This window comes from Camarhynchus parvulus, chromosome 2 (assembly GCF_901933205.1).
Source record: "Camarhynchus parvulus chromosome 2, STF_HiC, whole genome shotgun sequence".
Taxonomy (NCBI): Eukaryota; Metazoa; Chordata; class Aves; order Passeriformes; family Thraupidae; genus Camarhynchus; species Camarhynchus parvulus.
This window is the reverse complement of record NC_044572.1, coordinates 116,225,842-116,246,693: the sequence shown is the minus strand read 5'-3', so window position 1 is coordinate 116,246,693 and position 20,852 is coordinate 116,225,842.

The window sequence follows — 20,852 nt, the reverse complement described above, 5'->3', positions numbered from 1 at the left end:
ATTTTTATGTTCTAACTGTTGCTAAACCCAAAGATCAACTGTATGTGAGTCCTGTGCATTTATTAGCCGTAAGAATGTGTACACATTATCTATATTTCTCATATTCAATTTCATATTAGTGATTTTATGACTGATGCTCCTTAAGCACCATTTTTCTCCTGATATTTGTCTCTCCTGTCACATCAGCCCAGGGCTCCTTTCACAAAAAAAAAAGAAATCTTTCCTCCATTTTGTTTCACTGTGGTAATCAAGCAATTAGCCCACAAAATGGAGGTACTGCGCTCCTCATCCTGCATCTTACTTCTGCTGGGCTTTACCTGCATGCAAGCAGCAGGAACAGCACTATGCTGCTGAGCCTGTGAAATTGGCCCCTGAAGAGCATTCACACGATGGCCCATAAGTGGCCACTGCTGCACTGGCTACATGAGAAAATGTGTGGCCGTGCTCCTTCCCCTGCAGTACTCACTCCCCAATTTTATAATGACCTGAAAACATGCACTGAGCCAAACTTTAAATGGTGGGAACATCATTGCTTTTCATCATATATTGTCTTTCAAAAAGGAAAGAAAAGAAAAAGAAGAAACCAAACTAAACCAAACCAACAGCACCATTTGTTTTATGTTACAGCTTTCCACAGACAATTCACAACATGTCTAGCAAGGAATCAGACCAGAAATACTGTCTTACTCCTATCATATATATAATACAGCTTTTGAATACTGGAAAATCTGTCATCCGTTAAGTGCAGCTCAGGTCTTCTGTGTGAAAAGCACAAGCCTTTTTTTTTTTTTTTTAATGCAGTGCTGCCGTGTCTGCACTTTTTTGAAATTGCATATTTATCAGGTTATGAATAATTTATGATGGGGAAGGGAGGGGGAGGGATGGAAGGGGAAGGAAGAGTGAGAAAACATATGCTTGGGCAGAGGAATACCTTAAATTAATCCACTATCAAGTCTTTTGAAGGATTACTTGTAATTACATATCTTTTTCTTTTTGTTTTGTTTCTCTTATGCTTCTCTTGGTCATCTGCTATTCCTATTGTCTTGTCCATTGGGTTTATTTAGCTTTTAGGGAGCACAAAGGGATTGAGGATACTGCTTGCTATGAGTTGGAAGATTTTGCCGCGGAAATGAATTGAGCATTTCTTTGACTTCTAAAGTACGGGGTGTTTAATAAATATTAATCCTTCAACTGTCAGACTGAATTATTGTCAAAAAAAGGCTGACAGATTGAGGATTAATGACATGCTTCATAAATTAGAAATGAACTATCAGCAGAATGTCCAAAGTAGGGATCAAGAACAGACCTGATTTGTACCTTAGACCAGTTGAACATGTCATCTATGTCAGACCTGAGCTCAGACCTATACACAAAACAAAAACAGTCCTCCCTCCCACAAACACACCTTCATGAACCAGGATCTGACATCTAGATACTTTCTTTAGGATCTGCAAGTACTGAAATAGCAAGATTGTCTCAGACACCAGATAATTTGATTAGAGTCAGATCTGTATCCTTTTTTTGCAGTTTCGTTGGAGGGAAATTGAGGGAGGTGCAGTAATTTCTGTTCAAATCTCTCAATGTCGTATTTTCCCACTATGAAAAATGCAACATCATAGAAAGATGACGACCCAGCATTATAATGGGAAATTGTAAAAATGGTAGCTGCCTCTTCAAAAACACACAGAATTTCCAATATAAATTATGTATTAAAGGAAATATGTTTGTATAAAACAAGTAGCAGTAATTTAATATAAGGTGACAGGATTTTTAGGAGAGGCTAATGTGTGTCAAAAAATATCGTGTACAGTCTTTAATCAAACTCATGATCCTCAGTTGAATTATTGCTTGTAAAGCTGATTTTACTGTATTTTCTAATTCATTAAAGGCAAATCTCTTTCTGTCTCTTTCTTCCCCTCTTTTTTCCTCTAGTTGTTATTAGAAGAAAATTAAGTTTAGTTTGTGTATAGACCAGATATTTTTGGGGTCCCTGAATCAAACAAGCAGTTATTTGGGGTGCCATTCTTTCTATCAGCACAGAGGTACACAGTATGAAACTGGGCTACCAGAGTGTATAAAAATGTTTAGCTTAATCACTCCCTAATGACAGCGACTTATGTCCTTAGTGCAGTCGATTTGTTTCCTGGGTTTTAAAAGTAGATTATTTCCATGGTGCAGGCTTAGTGTAAGCTGTTGAGAAACCACAAGCACTGCACTTCAGCCTGAGTTTGGGACGTTCGCCAAGGGTAATCTGATTAAAAGGGCATTTTTTACAACATTGTGGTGCTTTGAAAATTCTGTGCAGCCAGATAGAGTAGGGCCAAAAAAAATTGCTTTTTCAAAGCTAACAGTTTTGCCTGAGCAGAATTAAAAGCGTGATAAGCAGCATCACTGGAATGATTCTCTTCGACAGTCTTGCAACAGGATAAACAAAGCATCCTTAGTAACACATCTGTTACAGACCCACAAGCAAATTCATGATCTATTTAATGCAAGGTTTTTGCTTGTTTGTTCTGCCTTTAATCACATTTGCTTGCTGCACAGGTGTGAGGTTCTGAGGCCTTGCTTTATCTATAAGAATGAAAATGTTTCCCTTTTTCTACAGTAGCTTTTGTCTTCCATGACGTGACATTTATAAATGTTCTGCTGTGAAAGTGGTTATTTGTGACGTGCTCTAAGAACCAACGTTGGGTACCATATTCCTGAGAAGTTTAGCAGCTGTATGTTGTTAAAAGATAATTATCCTATCTAGAATCTTGTATTTCTTATAAGAGATAGAATGTAATACTAATTAAATATGTCATGTTTGCACACATCAGAACATACTGAAAAGAACTGTTCTTGTATAATTTGCCTTGTTGAACTACTTTCATATTCTTCTGCAGCACCTAAATAAGGAAGAAAAGGTAACAGAATTCTCTCCCCTTCTTCACAACCCTGTATTTCTCTGAATGGCAAGTTCATGCTGGTCTCCACACGTGCTGATACACAGGACTGCTTACAGCAAGACATTCGTATACATAATATACTTCAAAGTCACTGGGCTCAGTGAGACTATACAACAGATCAGACTGGCACTAGGTTGTAGTATGACAAGCAAAATGAAATTTGTTTTCTACAAAACAGGTTATTTTTGTTCACTTAATAAATATTGAATGACAAGACATGGTTTCTTATCTTCTATCACATCACGTGGTTCTCTGGAAAGGGAAAAATATATTATGAATTAAACTGAATTAAATTTTCCAACTGTCTTGTCTTAATTGTAGCTGCTGACTTGTAAGTGAAGCAAAACGGCAGTGCATTCCATGCTGCATTTTTCCCCCAAAGAGGCCTCAGTGATAAAATTACCTTTATATTTGCTTCAAAATGGATATTTTTTTGTTCTGTTTATCTTTTTCCACATAGGTCAGAACATCTGTATCTTCCTCTGTGCATGTGTCAAAGGATGTTTGCCCTGTCACCAGGAATGCCTTGATAATTTTTTATGTATCAGCATTTTAAAACTGGCAACCTTAGGATTACACAAAGCTTTTAGATATATCAGTCGCAGTATATATGCATTTACTCTTAGTTTTACCTGCGGAGACACACATCCCATGTTCACCCATCTATATATTCATACCTACATGTACAAACATGTAATTATACAAAAGCCATTGCTTTCAGCGATTATTTATTGATATTCAGCATTTCTTCCTGCACCCCTCTCAAACTTATATGCATCTACATTTGTGAGATAAAAACACATTGATTTTAAATCTGATGGATGCAGAGCCATGGAGTAGTTCAGCCAGCAGCATTTCCAGCATGAGGCTGCATGTCCCAGAGCCCTGATGTGCTGAGAATAGCTTTGTCAGGCAGCTCTGCTCGGGAGCCTTTGATGCTGTGCTAAGTTCAGGTTAGAGTATTTACTGATACATGTCTTCAGCAACTGTCAAAACTGCTTGGAGCTATGAGATGCAGGCTTTTTCAATCCCAGTGACCAGCCAGTCTCCCAAGGCACAAAAAGCTGCTTCAGGGTAGCTATAGCCCACAAATTCATTTTGTGTGACCATAAAAAAGGGGGATGGAGGGAGAAGAAATTTTACTGGGAAAAAGGCTGAAGCAAGGTGTCATTGTGTCACACTTTATTTGCTATGCTGTTACCACTGTTCCTCAGAAATGGAAATATAGCACAGGCAGAATTGATTGAGAAACACCTCTTTACTATAACTGTTTACTCTGGATGAGTCAGCACAGCCTGGATTTCTGGCATACTGAACGTTGACAAGCATTTATTTTTTTAATCTTCAAATTCAGCGTATACTTTATTTAAAAATTTCCTTTTAAGATTGAATTTTGTGCCCCTTAAAATGATATATTCATGCCCGAAAGATGACCTGCTGTTCTCAGGGAGAGAAAGGCAAACCATTAGAAAAGAAGAGGACTTCTTGATAATCAAGGACACCTGTGATTCTGTGTTGCTTTCGAGAGCACAAAGACCTATAGATCTGCTCTTTCTTCCAGAGTAAAATGTCTGTGATCCATAAGAAGCTCCAATCCTTCCTTTTTCTCAGCCCAAAGAGAAAAAGAGAAAGAAAAAAAAATTATGTGCCATCAGATCAGCTGCTCTCTGTTTCTTCTTTAAAAAGCTGAGGATGTTGCTATTTAACATAAAACCTTGTGACCCCACTGCCGCTGCTGCTTTGAAACACCAAGCTGTTTAAAGATGCAAATTGCAAACAGAGGGAAAACATCAGAAGAACCTGTCTTGAAATTAGTGCGTTTGACTGAAAATTAGCTAGCTTAATCGAACTTGCAGGAAGTGGATTTTCTATTCAGAAACCTGGTTAGAGATTTTGTCCACTGGGGCTATTGTCAAAGTGTACAGCACCTTCGGGAGCACAAAAATTAAGGCTCCATGCAACACCCACATTATTGTGCTTGTGTTTGATTTTCTTATATTTTAGACAAAAATCCTTCAACACAAGAGTCATGTGTGATGCATTAATAAGCCTCAGTTCAGACAGACTGAGGAACTGATGTGGTTTCAGGTCCCCACTTTCTTAGACCAAGGAAATGATGATGTTCACTCAGCAAGGGCAGTATGTGTGCAAAGATGATGCTTATCCATTCATCCAAGCATGGAGGGGACCTTTCACAAATAGATTTCTTTCTTTTGGCAAGGAAGAAAGACCTCAGCTGCCCATGTCACACTCCTCTATAGCAATGGGATTTGCATTGAGGGGAGCTCTGTGGGCAGGGTGATTAAGATGGAGTGGGAAGGCCAAGCAGCTGCTGGTAGAAGCAAAGTGCTTCGGTCAGAATGTGCCCATCCTCACAACTCTGCAAAAGCATCTTGACCAGATGTTTACTGGACATTCTGTTTACTAATTCCAAGAGATCATTGCCAGGTCTGTTCAGAGACAGAGTGAATATAGTCCATTGCCTTTCCTTTTGCAAGAAAGAGGAAACAGAAGCCACTGCTCCAGGTATTTCTGGCAAAATCCTATATTTCTAAATGCATGTATACTACTGCATTTGCCACTAGCACATAGTCTGGAAATTAAAGGCAGAACAAAGTAGATATACCACATCCACAGTTTGGTTCAATTTGGTAAACCAAACTCAGTTTGGTTTAAAAGCAGTGAGTGTGCCATATGGACACAAAACTGCTTTAAATAGGTACTTTAATAAGTCTGTCTCCCATGTCTCCACCAGTTGTGTATGGCTATGTAATTTATTTGCATGAATTTGTTTTGCTTTCCTGGCATTAAGAATGGGACTCTTCATTATGCTACCACTGGAAAAAAAGCTTGCCAAGGTAAAGGGTACATGTTGAGCTTGCAAAGCTCACAGCTAAGGACCAAAGAAAATTTGTTACCTAATAAAAACATGTAAGGGAAATTTCACACAGAAATTGTTAAAAAAAAGGAAGTGTTTGAATTTGGACTGTAAATAATCTTAAAACATAGACATCTGAAGATTCAGACTTTTGTTTTCTATTTTATCAGTAGGATTTCTGGACAGGCACAGTTTGAAATCAATCAAGATATTGTTGTTAGGTGCCCCTGTTTGGATTTAGTAGCGTAGCCAGTTACTAAAGCAGCACATTAGTTTAGATGCTTAGTTTAATGGCAAGTTCTCAATTAAGAAAATGAGAACTTTGAGTAAGGTTAGATGAAGATTAGTATTCTGTATTTCTTTTGAAAAGATGTATCTTTAGAAGAGCAGAGGTATTTTCCAAGTCTTATAGGAAGTCGCTGAAAAATAAAGGACTGAATAGAATATTTGTGGAAGTTGATGAAATTGGATAATGTTTCATACTGAAGGTATTTTCATTAATATCTCTATTTTTCAGGTCCAGAGATTTATACTGTTGTATCATATAAGAATCATGAATTTTCAAATTATATACCAATATTTTATTTCTATTTTCATTTGATTCAGGCAATATATTGCCAACTGTGTCCAAGAACAAATATATCCATAGAAGCATTCACACTTTACAATAATGGATAGAACCCCGTTGCAGAAGATTCACTATTAGGAAACATACTGATGCTAACTTTATCTGTTCTTCTGCATAGAGATATTTCTAACAAAGAAAGTCTAAGGAAAGAGTTGTATTTTTATAATTCTACTGCCATGGTGAATGTATTTTTCCATTGGCATAGACAGCACAGATAAAATAGATATTTTTCACATTTACTTTTTTAGCTCTAAAATTCCTGTGTCTCTAAACCTCCATGAAGGCTTATGGCAAAAATTCCTGAAAACATTTCCTATTCTTCATAATTCTGCTGGCAGTGCTGTAGAATCACATCCTTTATAGGTATCTGTCACATTGTGATAGTGTGATACCACTTCTTCGCTCGCTTTAGTTCAGCATGTCATAAATTTAACTTCTAGGAAATAACTTGTATTATAAAGTGCTACATTCACTTCCAAGCTGCACATTGAAATTGTGTGATTCTGTTTCCTTCTTTTATAGGTAAGGAACTTGGTTTTTGTGCTAGCAAGAAATGTTTAAAGGCGTAAGTTCTGTGGACATTGCCCTTACTAAATTTGCCTTATAAGAATGCTACACAAGCATCACAAATACCAGCTCTCAAAGATTTATATTTTGTAAAATTTTCATTCACAAAGCAAACAATTTCCATTTGTCTGCACGCATACCAGGTTATCAGGTTATAAGCCTCAAAAATGGAGATTTAGTTTTCAAAAAAAAAAAATAGAAACCCAGCATTTTCCCTATAATATATGGAAAAAAAGTTAAACAGTAGAAAAATAATTAATAACTGTATTTCATAGAGGAAATTTAATTCTAGGGTTAAAGCATTTAATTTTTCTTATCTTTTTTGATTGCTCTAGTCTGCAGCTTTCTCTCTAGAACCCCTAGATGCATGACTTAATTCTGACTACTATTGTTAGAATGAAACAATAATAAATGTGTAATTCCTATTTATAATAAGAAATACCTCTAAACACCATACAATTAGTCTTTTGTAAATCAGCAAACAGTATCTATAATACATAGTTATCAAAACCCACTGTAATAATTTTAAAATCATCCAACACAGAGAAATCCAATTCCAGTTGGATCTAAATTTGAAGGAAGTAAAAAAAAAAATATTTATTCTGTTCTATCTGCTATGTGCCTTATTTGTGTTTTAAAGTGTAATTCACACCTTTACAATGCACAAATTAACATTAATCCCTAAAGTAGTGGGAGTACTATGTTCTTTCCTTTAAGACAAGCTAAGTCTTGTAAAATGTTTGAAAAAATGTGTTGCTGAAATAAATGGCAAATTTTAGAAGAGAAAACAAAACCAGAATTTAGAAACTGCTGGTCTCCTAGGTAAACTTAGGTATTGACAGGTCTGAATTAATAAAGACTGTTTTTCAAAAGGTTCAGTGTCAGCTATATATTGCATTTGATCATTCATTCCTATGCTACTCTTAAGGGAATTGCTTGATTTCTGACCTGTATGACAAAAAGAAACTTTGCTGCATAATAGAGAAATAATGTCTATTTTGTATGCCAAAACAGAGTCAAATACCAAAGTTCTATCATTTTAGCATTTTAAAGGGTTATACAGATGGAGGTGTATTAGACTCAGTTCATAAAAATTATGGAGTTATTTGCATCTTCGCTGGGCAGATATAGCTCCTGCTAAAGCTGGGTTTTAGTCCTGAGCCTCTCTAAGTATTCAACAGAGGGCAGGCTAAAAAGTGCAAATGAGCACTCACTATGTGAGTTATCTCCTGAGGGAGGCTGCTGGAGCAGTGTGCCCAGGAGCCTCAAGACTCCAGTAACAATATATATTTTGTGTCAAAGGAGCACATCCTTTGCAGTGCCCTGAAATGATCCTACAAGGTATTCATTCTCCTGAAGCAGAGTTTAGTCTCAGGACAGATAAGTAGCAGCTACCAAGATGCAACTGAATGCAGAAACGCCTAACTATACCCACCTCACTGAAGTTTTATCAGACAAGCAATTCAGTATTATTTGCAACATATAGCCTGATGCAATTTGATGATCATCTTGGGCTGGAGACAACATTTTTTAACTACAGTTTTTTTGAAAGCCAAAAATTATGCCCAGAATCTTATACAAAAATTAAGAAAGGCTGACTCTTCAGACACATAGTTACTGAATACACAATTTGTTGTCCCTCTGGTATGATTCCAGAATTGTTACAGAATTTTACTGATCAGTTAAAGATTTTGGTGGCAGGAAAAGTTTAGAGACTGTTCAGTTATAATGTGTATAATTTAATGTGTATAATAATGTGTAATATTATAATATTCAGTTTGTTGGAAATGTCGCAAGTTTTTTGGTTTGGTTTGGGTTTTTTTTTCTGAAAGGGTGTTGTGAGCTATATTTTGAACTTCAGAAAACTATTGCATCTTTATAAAATTAAATAAAATTAAAAAACCTCCAAGATCACATTCTTGATCAGTTTTGACTGGTTTTAGCTTTGGTTTTGAGATTTTTTTACTTGGCATGGCTCTTGCACTATTTTATTTCCTTCCTTTCCCCCCCCCCCGCCAATTTGTATAATTTAAATTGTAAACAGTCATAGTACAGAAAAACTTTCAAAATTCATTCAAATAATGAACAATGAAAACAAAAATAGTTCTTCATATATAAGCCTTTAATATTACATTTATTTAATTTCAGACTCAATTAGCACTAAACCAAAAATTATTACAATTTTTTTCTTGCCCTTTAAAAATACATTTTAAACAGAACCCACCTGTTCTTTGTCTCACCCCCACACAAGTTTGGAAAATGTTGGAGATTAGAGCTGCAAAACTGGAAGTTATTAAGCATACATCTAGCATGTCTATAGGTAACTGCATTAAAAGTAGACAGTTTGGCTAAATTAGTGAAGCTAAGTGGAGGTGGCATATAAAACTTTATTACAATACTTGAATATATCCTATATATCCTATGTAGGAAATGCTAAGTGACAGGCAAAGATGGTTTAAACAAAATAGCATGAGATAAAGGATCTTCAATTTAGTCATTATTTTTCATTTTTGTATTCCTCTGGGCTTTTTTTCCCCACCTCCAGACTGGTGAAGGTTCTTACATACAGACATCATAAGTGGAACAGTTAATTCATCTACGTGCAATTATTTCCTACAGTCAGTGGAGCTGCTGCCGTGAGTCAGAGTTTGCAAGTTTGTTCTCATCATCTTTCTGGCAAGGAGTACCAACAGTTTCACAAGAAAGTCCAATTTCCCAAATCACAAATCTCAGCCCAATTTTGCTGACAATTTTGTGCTTTTTAAAGTATTTGAAAGCTGAAGGTTTGAGTTTCATCAGATAAAGAAGCCCGGCCCTCCAGGGTTTGACTTTTACCTGATTTAAGTAGATGAAACAGTAACTTTCAAATTCTTTGCACCATATGACTTCTTCCTGAGCCTGTAGCTTTTTTGCCAGTACCAAACTGACCCAAGACATTAACAATGCTATGTCTGCTCTCCCAGTTGTGAGAAACATGAATTTCAGCTTTGCCAATGTCCTGTTCCCAAGCATGGAGAAAATCCAGTTTGCTCTGAGCATCTCATTGTGGGAACAAAGTTTTTCCCATTTTGTCACTGGTGTTTCAGGACTGTTCTTACATGCACACACATCAGTTGTTGTTTCCTCACTTCCTCTAACAAAAGGAGAGCTGTTGTCACACTTTTTTTCTCCTCTCTTGGTTGTATTTGTCGGGCAAAGATCATCATGCTCTGATTTAGTGTTTTCAAATAAGTGTGCCCTCTGGTGCAGTGCTCTATTGAGAGACAACATAGCCCAGGCAGGAGAGTTCAGCATGGCCACTAATAAAACACAAGTGTTGCTTTGTCAGGCCACGAGTGATTACTTGAACAAGTGCCAACCAAGAAACCAAACATTAGAGCGCGGCTCTTCAGACCCTCAAGACAAAGGGCCAATTGACTTTCCTCATTAGTTTTTGTGCCAAACATGTAAACACAGTTTCCTCTCTATCTTTGATGCTCAAAACATGCCAGCTTGTTAACATCTTGGGTGGTATGGTGGTTTATGAGCTTGTAAAGACTATTATGTACTGGTGGGTTTTGTCCGAATTGAATAGATTGGCTTATCCTAAGGACGCCCAAAACTGGCATCTTTTTGACAATTTAGAAATTCTGTCTCTGCTCCAACAGACTGAATAAACTGCCTGAAAGAAATTTAAAATGCACAAGATTTTTTTTCTGGCAGACATGCACGTTAAAGCTTTGTTAAAATTAGGATTGGTCTTTGGCTCACTAAAAAATAAAAACAAAACCCCACTGAACTGATAAGAGAAGTTCTGGCTACATAAATTGCCTGATTAAACCTGAAATGTAACCATGGAGAAGAAATCTAACTGAATTTTTTTGCTGGGTATTCTTTATATTACACTGCTTTTATTTTGGAGACCTCTGACATTTTAACTTCCTGCGCATTTACTTCAGTCTTTTTTTGTTTCTAACTGCTGTGACTATACAAGATAATGGAAATTGGAATAATTTGAAACAACCTGAAATGTTTGTGAAAGGTGTTGAATTTTAGTCAGTGCACTGGGAATGTTTTCTGTCTTGGAAATCCCTTTCATATATGGTGTGACTGCTGGCATGATATTTTACCAAAGTAAAACACTGAGGGTTTCTTAATGTGGCTGCTTTATGAATGACTGTGAATGGTGGTGAGCTTAATGAACTGGCTTCCCTTTTCAGTTCTGCAAATGATATCCATCTATTTAAGCTAAAAACTGGAGCTTACTTTTTTCCATTGTACAAAAATATGATGAGTTTTTTAAAAATGAGGATTTTTATTAAGAGAAAAACAACTGAAACCCTCTGTTTAACTTGCATTTCCAACTAAAATTGAAAGAAATTCATTTGCCAGCCTCTGTTTATATTGAAATACAGACTCATATAACCTCAGATTCATGGGTCTAATGAGAATTACATTGTTGTCAATGAAGAAATGGTGAGAAATAGGAATGAGTAAATTATTTTGAATTTCCTTTTAAAGAACTAAAAGATAAGAAAGGGAAAGAAGAATAATAAAGGGGTTCTGGGATTTTCTTGAACTCTCCCTCTCTCTCATAAACACACACACACACACACACACGCGCAAAATACATATATCTTTTAAATAAAGGATCCAGCATGTATGGAGCTATCTGCAGGCAGAGCAGTGAGCCCAGTGGGATCTTAGATGCCGCTAAGAATGAAACCAAATGAAATCAAGTGAAAGAAAGGGCTACATTTTTTGGTGGAACCTTGGCAGCCAGATCCGTACATTGAGATTCTCAGTGCCAGTAAAAAATGAATATTAGCTGAACAGGAAAAACAAATGTATGGATCTAATATGATGCCTAGTAATGAAAATCCAAGTCTCTTCTCCTAGTCTGTCCCATGGATAAAAGCCTCCACTGTCCATGTTTGGCTCTGAAACTTCTGGCCTGGGTCTTTAGGGTCTTTAGCAGGTGGCTGAGTAGGCACACAGGCTCCTTACCTACTTCCCCTTTCCCCTGCAAGGCTGGTTGTGTGAGGTTTGGAGTTGCTGCCTGCAGGTTAAGATTTCTGCCTGGGTTCTGTGTGATTTAGGTCTCGGTCTGCAAGCTCTGTCTGCTTGAGGTTTCCCTGCATCATCTCAAATTAACTCTAACCCAGGAGAAATAGCAGAAGGCTGTTAAACATTCTCAAGTGGATGGACAAGTAAATGGTTTCCACCCAGAACAAGCTGGTTTTCCAAGGCAGGTCTGTACAGGAATGATAAGGAAACAATCAGCTACAGATATGAGCCACCTGAGGGGGCTGATGGTGGGAATCCTGCAGTAGATTTAGTTTCAGATGCTTTCAAAGAGTGGTACCTGTACTGTTCACCTTGGGAGAAAATGAAACAGAGAGCGATGTGCCTTCCTGGAAAAATAATCATCTCTGGTACACCACCAGGGAAGGCTCAGCAAAGCTGAGGGGTATTTGTTCCAAAGAAGGTATTAAAAACACCGTGCAGAATTGTGGTTTCATGCCCAGGGACACTGTCAGGTGTGTGCACAGGTTCAGGATGGAGTCCCAGAGAGCCTTCACCATGGCCTGGGGAAGGGGCAGCGTTAAGTCATAAACTGGTCCACAGGGTCAGTGCTTGGTCCAGGACAGATTGTGAAACAGGAATTTCATTTCCCAAGAAGGTTTTATTGAATTGCCTCCTCACACAAAATTGTACTGAGAGACTCAAAGCCCGAGCCTGTCTGGATTCTTCTGAGGCTCTTAAGACTTAAACTGCTCTGGGAACAGCTGCAAGTGGGTCCAAACACTGCAGACTTATGAGTGCCCAGAATGGAAGATCTCAGCAATTTCTATGATAGCTAACTCTCAAAAAAGTCTCCTGAAATTTCCTCAGTATTTGAAAACTATAGCTGCCTTTGGAATTTAAGTTTTCCCGGCAAGTGGAGCTTCTTTCAGGCTTCTCAGTACTCCAGGTAAAACTAGCTTCCAAAACAGATTCTCAGTGCCTGGAGCAGTAACAGATTTGGAGGCAAAGTGCTGGTAAGGTCCATATGAGTAGGGTAGGTAGCTACTGGTGAAAGAAACCAGCCACTAATATTAAAGGTACTTGTGGTGCTGGTTCAGAGAAATATGAGTGGGGATCTCTTGTCCTCTTCTTCCTCACATTCTATTTCCCTTGCTCATGCCTTAGGTTACAGGATTCTCAGTTCCTCCCTGCGTTCCTCCCTCTCCTTCTTCACAAATGTCTACTTCCTCCTTCAAGCTGCTGACTTCCTTCATCTTGATCCTCCCCCAAGAGGAAAGTCCTCTCCTGTATCAAGGCATGTGCTGAGACCAAGCTCTGCTACATGCTGGCTGTGAGGTCACCATGGTTTACTCAGGAATGGGTCTTCTGGATATTTCAAATTTTTGAGATAATGTGGGCCTGCTCTCAGAGTAAGTAAAGCAGTTCTCTGAGGCACACGATAACAGCTTTTGCTCCAGACTGAACTTGTATATATGACAGTCTGTGTCAGCTGCAGGTATTGCAGGACAGTCAGGTCTTTATGTTGTTTTTTCTTTCTCCTGAATTTGATTGAAAATATCATTGTTACAAAAAACATTTTTTGTGATGTGTTAGTTTTGACCTAAAACTGAATTTGGTTCAGTACCCCTGTATCTAATGTTTGTTTTATAACCCTTCTTAGCCTTTTCACTAAATTGCCTGTATAGAAATAATAATATCAAAATGTGTTTCCAATAGCCATACATTTTTGATTGCCTGATGTTCAGGGTGAGTACATTAATACTGTTCAAGATGCTGTTTGCAGTTTTTCGGGCATGTCAACACTCTGGAATTTCAGCAATTGAATTTGACCTACTGAACCCTGCACGCAAATCCCTCGAATCGATCGCAGCACACAAAGCAAAGTCTGCTGCAGTTTTGTAGCTAGAGTGAAAATTGAAGAGTAGGTTATTGGCTCTCTTTTGCTACCAAGCTCGCCATGGCAAAATCATGAGCTCATGATAGATCATATAATGAAACTCTCAGCATTTCGATGTATAAGCCAAGACCAATACTTTGACCTTTCAGGACTAGCAAAATGGATACAGGGATTGTGGAAAAGATGTCTGCTCTTATCCTGAGTATATGGGTAAATAGAGCCACTGTGTGCAAGATACACCATCCTTGATGTTTTACAATGGTTTCTACCAAATTTCAGAATTATAGTGAAATGGTGAATTTCAGTCAAAATCAATTTCAGTCATCATGGTGACAGAATGATCACTGCATAGGGGCAGGGAAGAGAGTCCCTCTGAGAAATCACTTTCTGTTAGTTCTGTCACCAGCTAACTGCAAAACTAAATGATCATCAGTAGATGAGAAAGATGAAAATTTAAATTTAAAAAAATGGTATAAAAGCATATGTATCTGCCTTGCTTCCAGATTTAGACTCTATCGGAGTGTTACTCATCTGATCATCTGCAGCAGAGTTTGTTGTTAGAGATATGAAGTTTCTCAGAGACAGGGAGATTGCTCAAGTTCTAGCAAAAACAACTGGTCAAAGTATGCATTAAGTCACATTGGAAACATGTGAAAATTACTTCTTAGATCCTTCGAGTTTTTCTTCTCCTTTATGTGTGCAACAGAGTAGCACAAAATGCCATTTATGAGGTCTACTGGTGAGAAGAACATATATGACAGTATGTGTCAGATTCTTTTCTTGGTAAGGTTCATCCTCTCTTCTTCAAATTCACAGTGATTATGTAGTGAATTATTAATGGCAAGGTAAATGCAGTTATTCTGGTGGAGAAGAAAGAAAGATGTGTACTATTATTATGACTGAGAAATTGTTACATGGCAAAAGGATAGGCTGTCATTTACAAACCATTTTTCTATTTAAGGTTGTCTCACTCTCTTGTTCCTCTCTAAGTAGTTTCACATAAAATTGAGAGACTGGAAGAAGAATGAAGTTTTTATTTAAAGGTCATTCAAAGAAGTGGAGGGACTCCCATTGGGCCTATTCTTGCGGTGCTGCCTTGGAGTAAGATCATGTCTGATCCCTTTGGCCCAGGGCAAGCAGACTAAAGACTATCCAAAGACATTTGGTAAAGGGAAATGGTCACACTTTTTTTTAAAATTAAATAAAAAGATGATGATTTTATAGAAGAAACCAGTTTCAATAAGCCTAGTCAGAGAAGTGAAAAAGAGTCTAAAAATATGAAAGAGAACTATGAAAGAGAGGCAGAAAAACAGTCTATAATTACTGTTTTTTAAATAATACAGGGTATGAATAAATATCCTTTTTATCTTTAGGTTCCTCCCCAAATTGTAGGGATGTTACAGACATTCCATTATACTAATTGAGTATTTTTTTGATTTGAGAATATTGCCTCTCTTGTGTAAAGAAAACAGTCCAAATTCTCTATTTTTTCTTCATCACTTCAAAAAAAAGTGCAGAAATTAGAATATTTCCTATTTCTGAATACTTTGTCCCCTGTAGTCTGTGTACCTCATATACCTTTGTCCGATCTCCACCACTGACAGCCTTTGTATGTTATCTGCACTCAAACCACAACAAGAAGAACTGTGGTGTAGTCTATTTGTTCTTAAGATTACTACTTATACTCTATTGCCATCCTAACTTCTTGAACAGCACCTGGCCAAATGAGATCCCAATCTGCTTTCAGGCTGTAAGAATACTCACTACAATGTGGCAACAACGCATTTAGTTTCTAGATGCCTGTGCACATACATAAAGAAGTTCTGTGGGATTCAAAGTAATAAGGTACTCTTCTAGAAAAATCCTATTTTTCTCTGAAGCCAAGTTTTTAAGGGGTTAGAAATATTGTCTTTGTTCTTTCTAATGCACAGTTTTATTGTTTTCACAGAAAATAATCTTTCTGCTTTATTAAACCCATAAAAGCTTGAAGGCTACAAAACCTGCTGGAGAATGTTTGCACTCAACAACGCCTTTTTCTAAGTAGCAATGAGGATGGCTGCATAGTTAAGATTTCTGATCTGATCATTTATTTAAGCTATTACATTATTGAATTTTGTTCTGGTTTGTATTCAGGTAGCTTCTCCAAGTATGCTAGAAATACGCTGAAATTCCAATGTGGGTGCAGGGCTCCCTACTTTTGTTCTTCTGCACTGATAGTTTTTAAAATGAAAGCTTTAATCTGTATTATATAGGATCATTAATTTCTGCATTTTACACTTGAGCAACAGCATTCTGATTATCTGCTGCAATGAAAAATAAGCATCCCTGCTCCTGCAGACTTAATTACTTACTGCAGGGCCCATCCCTTCCTAGTTATGGCACACAATCTGCAAATGGGGTCAAAAACATTATTAAAAACCAAATTACCCACTGGATGGAGAAAACAAACATACAACTGTGACCTGGAGGACCTCACCAACATAAGAGGCAAGCCTAGCTGCTCTCAGATGCCACAATAAGCAGCCAGATGAGCTCATTGCCCAGGATAGCCATGCATGCTATCATGGCATGAAGTGTGTTCTGCCTAAGAGTTTTAGAAGTGACTGATGTGGAAATGCACCCAAATGCTTCGGAGAATGTGCCTGCTGAGGACGTGCCTGGATACAGTGGGGGTTTCTAGAAAAGCTGACTTTGGCGGGAAGGACCAGGAGTGGTTCCCCAAAATCTCAGTGTGTGGCCCTCTTGAAAATTAAGGCCTATATATCAAATCCTTGTAAAAGTGTGATTCAGACTTGAAGAAAATTAGACCTAGGCTTTCAATGATACTGTACCTACTTTTCTTTAGAAATAGTACTGGATGCATTTTAGAGCAAGTGGTAGGAGTTACGAAGGATTTGGTAAATTTTGAAAGTATATAAAATGCAGTAGTACTTATAGAAACACATAAAAATGAAGCAGCAAATAGACTGACTCCTTTTAAAAAATAGTAACCTATTTGTTTAAACATAGTGTAGAAGAATATGCCATACTTATACAATTTCCATAGTTGAATGGATGAAAAAATGTATCTGAGATGGAATTTTCCATGTCTAGAAGTCTAATGGCTGGTAATAGAATTGTAAACTATAAATGAAATGCTGATCCATTTATATTAACAGAGATACAATATTTACTTGCAATATTTCTAGCAATAGTATGCTAAGCTAATTTATAAGACAACAGGACAAGGAATCTATTGTTTTCAAATCACATAAAAAGCAATAATAAAAGAAGACAATAAAATATTTAAAGTGCATACAGGGAAAAAAAGCCCATAAAACACACAGTTAACATTAAAAAATCATTCAGTACCATTTGAAATTTGTCTATTTGAATATGCTGTATTTAATTAATTGTAAGCACTGAAAATTGCTGAAGCTTAAAAATATTATTCAGTCCAGAACATAATAGTATAATATTTTTTTCTATGAAATAAAAACATTATAAATTCTAAATAATAAAACTCCAGGAAATGGAGAGGATTACAACAAAACAGTAGTAAGTTATCAACATGCAAAAATATGAGAGATGCAAATAGTCTATAATTGTGTAGTTATCAAGAGGAGTTCCATAGTAAAGATCATACTGTAATTTAAACCCGAAGAAGCAGTAAAATAATTTTAAAAATTTGCATTTGCTGAACTCCATCTGCAAGTCCAGCACCATGAATCTTCATGGGGTGAGATTTTTTCCCCCTTTAATCAGTTACTAATGGTTTTTCTCTCTGAAAATTTATGACTCTGTGCTGCTGAGCTGCTGTTCTGCTTTCCTGCTTTCCTGACATGTCCATCTGGATAGGTAGCCATGATCCAGACCTCTTGCCCACTGAGATTTCAGCCAGAAGTCACATGGACATTTTTATACTGAATGCAGAATGGCTTGTCCTTAGTTGGTTGGAGCATGGTGCAGATAACACCAAGGTTGTGGGTTTGGTCCCCATGCAGGCAATTCATCCAAGAGTGGGATGATTACTTGATCCTGGTGGGTTCCTTCCAAATGAGAATATCCTGTGATTGTGACTGTGTGATATTTGAGCTGTGGGCCTCCCTCCTCTTTGCTTTTTGGCATTGCATGTGCCAAGCTCCCTGGGAGCCCCTGAGAAGATGGGGATGGTGAAGGGTAGGAGTGTAGATGAAGAGCTGAGGGGAGAGCTGCAGTACTCCAGCAATCCAAGGGGTGGCACAGAGAGGTTAGAGAAGGCAAGATGCACTTTAAAACAGATGTTTATAAAAATGGGGATTTGTCAAGGATTGGGAGAGCTATCAGGACTGAGGGTGGCTTCCAGCCTTAGAGGACAGCCTTGTTATGAGGGTAGAAGAGGCCTGACAGTGAGGAGCTGGCACTGCTCTCAGGGGCAGAGAGAGAGAACAGTCTGACACAGCTGAGCAAAAGCACAATAAGGACACACTTGCAGATTCCTCTGCTCCATGGGCTCAGGTGGCAGCTGGCTCCCCCAGAGCACTCAACACCACTGTGTGCAGAGTGTCCAAGCGGGCACAGCTTTAGCAGCCCAGCTCTGAGCAGAGATGTTGGTGTCTGAGGAGCTGCTTGGACAGGGAGAGCAGGACTTGGGATCCCCATCTCCTCTTTGGCACCTCAGCAACCCGTACTGCTCCCCACAGGGACAGCTGCAGGCTGACCTGAGCTTGGTGTCTGCTGGCAGGAACCTTAAAGCAGAGACCCCAGCCCGGCCAGGGTGCCCCCGGCCCTGCCATGGCAGGGGACAGCTCTTGTGGGGTGCTGCAGCAGCAGATCCCACCTCACCTTGTCCCCACACCTCCTCCTCCTCCTGTACGTGATTGAAAATGAAATGAAAATGTGATAGCCCTGTCCAGTTGCTGAACTGGGGACAAGAAGAAATGTTTCAGAAACACAAGATGATCAAGGCAACAACCTGAGTTGTTGACAACTGACTGTGTGCTCTCTATTTTTATTTCCCTGATGTGATTCATTGTTGCAGGAGCAGCCTTTCAAGGAGAAAGGCTGAAGTACTGTCCTTGCTGTTGTTACAAGGGCTACTTAATTTTTTTTCATAATTAAACGTGTCAGGTCCATGTCTGAATTTGCAGGCCAATATTTGATATTTGCTTTCAGATTCCTTAGGCCAAGGAAACTGCAAAGCCGTTAGCTAAAAGAAATTAATGCAGCCTATCACTGATGCCTGACTGCATGCTCCAGGAGGAGCCTTAAATCAAATCCCAGCATTTCCCTAATATTTGCACAGTGACAGTAGACTTTTTGTTTATACTTCCATCCCAAAGCATTCCTGGAGCAAAATGCACAGCAGTGGGTGCAAAGCTGAGTCCTGCAATAGCATTGTGATGGTACTGAGCTGTTTTTACAAACTTTTAACTCTTTCAGAGAAAGAGGAGAAGAAAAATGCTTACATTTCTTTTACATTCCCCTGGAAGATTTTTGAATTCACCTTGGCATCGAGGACCAAAGACAACCTGAACTCCTCTGATTCATTGGAAGCCAATCATTTCTGTTCTTTTTTGTCCTTCAGCAGAACTGGGGTCTCTGTGTTGCTCAAGTCTTCTAACTCTTTCACTGATCATCTTACTGCCATTCCCTGACATTTTTCCCTCAGTCTCTAGGATGGTTTAGCTCCACTTCCATTCTCCTTGCTGTGGCTTCTTTAAATACATAATATTTTATCCCTAAATTCCCAGGGTAGGTGTTAGTGCCTTTGCTGAGAAAAGCTGATTTTTATTGGCCAGTTAGCAATCACTCACAGTTGAGACTTTTTTCCTCCCATTGCTATCTGTGTGTCATTGTTTCAGTGTCTTGCAGTATTAGATTGTGTTGGATGTGTAAAAAGTCACTGGCTCATTTTAATTATTGGCTACTCCACAAATAAGCCTCTTTAAAAGATACATTGTTTTGCAGGTAGAACTGAAATTATGTCTAGAAAGTCTCCATGTTTGTGATCACACAGCATTAAAAGATCAATTTTTTGTCATTAGCCTCATCAGTTTTAGCGTTTCTTAGGAATCACCAGGTTCTACAAATCTGAGGAGGTCAGAATCTGAGAAATTTTGGAAACAATTTTAAAAAAACCTAAATAACTTTTTGTGACATAAGAAGCTAAAAATCAGACTGTGAAGCCTCAAAACAAACATTTTAAGGGAGGGATCCCAAGGAAGTGGAATACAAATGTATAGAGCAAAGAGGATTCTAATCTTGCCATTTGTAAAGTGTATTATGACTTATAAATACTTGGAGTCACTAAGCTCATCTCAGAAATGAAATATGATGGTGGATGCACATAAAAAAGGAGGAGAAAAGCTGTCTGGAAACACTGGCTGCTATGTTTTGCTTAGTGGTGTGCTTTGTGTTTTATTTTACACAGAAATTCTTCCTTTCTTTTCCTCTCTTGTTAATTCTTGTGGTCAGTGGTGTATGGCTCAATCTGCACTCATAGAAATTGGCTTCTTGCATCACTAACAAGACACTTTGTGGGTTCTTTTTGGGTTGTCTCTCCGTCATGCCATTTCTAGGAGGGAAGCTCAGCAAGCAGCACCAAGGCACACACTATGAGACAGGAGGTCTGAACACGGCTCCAGGGAGAAAGAAGTCGTGTTACATTCACAGCCAGTGCTTGGTCAATGGATTTCGCAGAAAAGAACATAACAGGGATTGCTTCTCTCTCTGGCATGCTCAGTGCTGTTTTCAAAGACAAAACACTCATGCTATCCCTTCCACAAATTCCTCACTAAAATAAGACATCTGTCAGCTGGACTAAGCCAGGCTTGTTTTTAAAACCTGTGCAAATAGTGCAACAGACTCATGGCTTCACACTGAAAGAGAGCAGGTTTAGATTAGATATTAGGAAGAAATTCTTTACTCTGGGAATGCTGAGGCACTGGCACAGAATGGGCAGAAAAA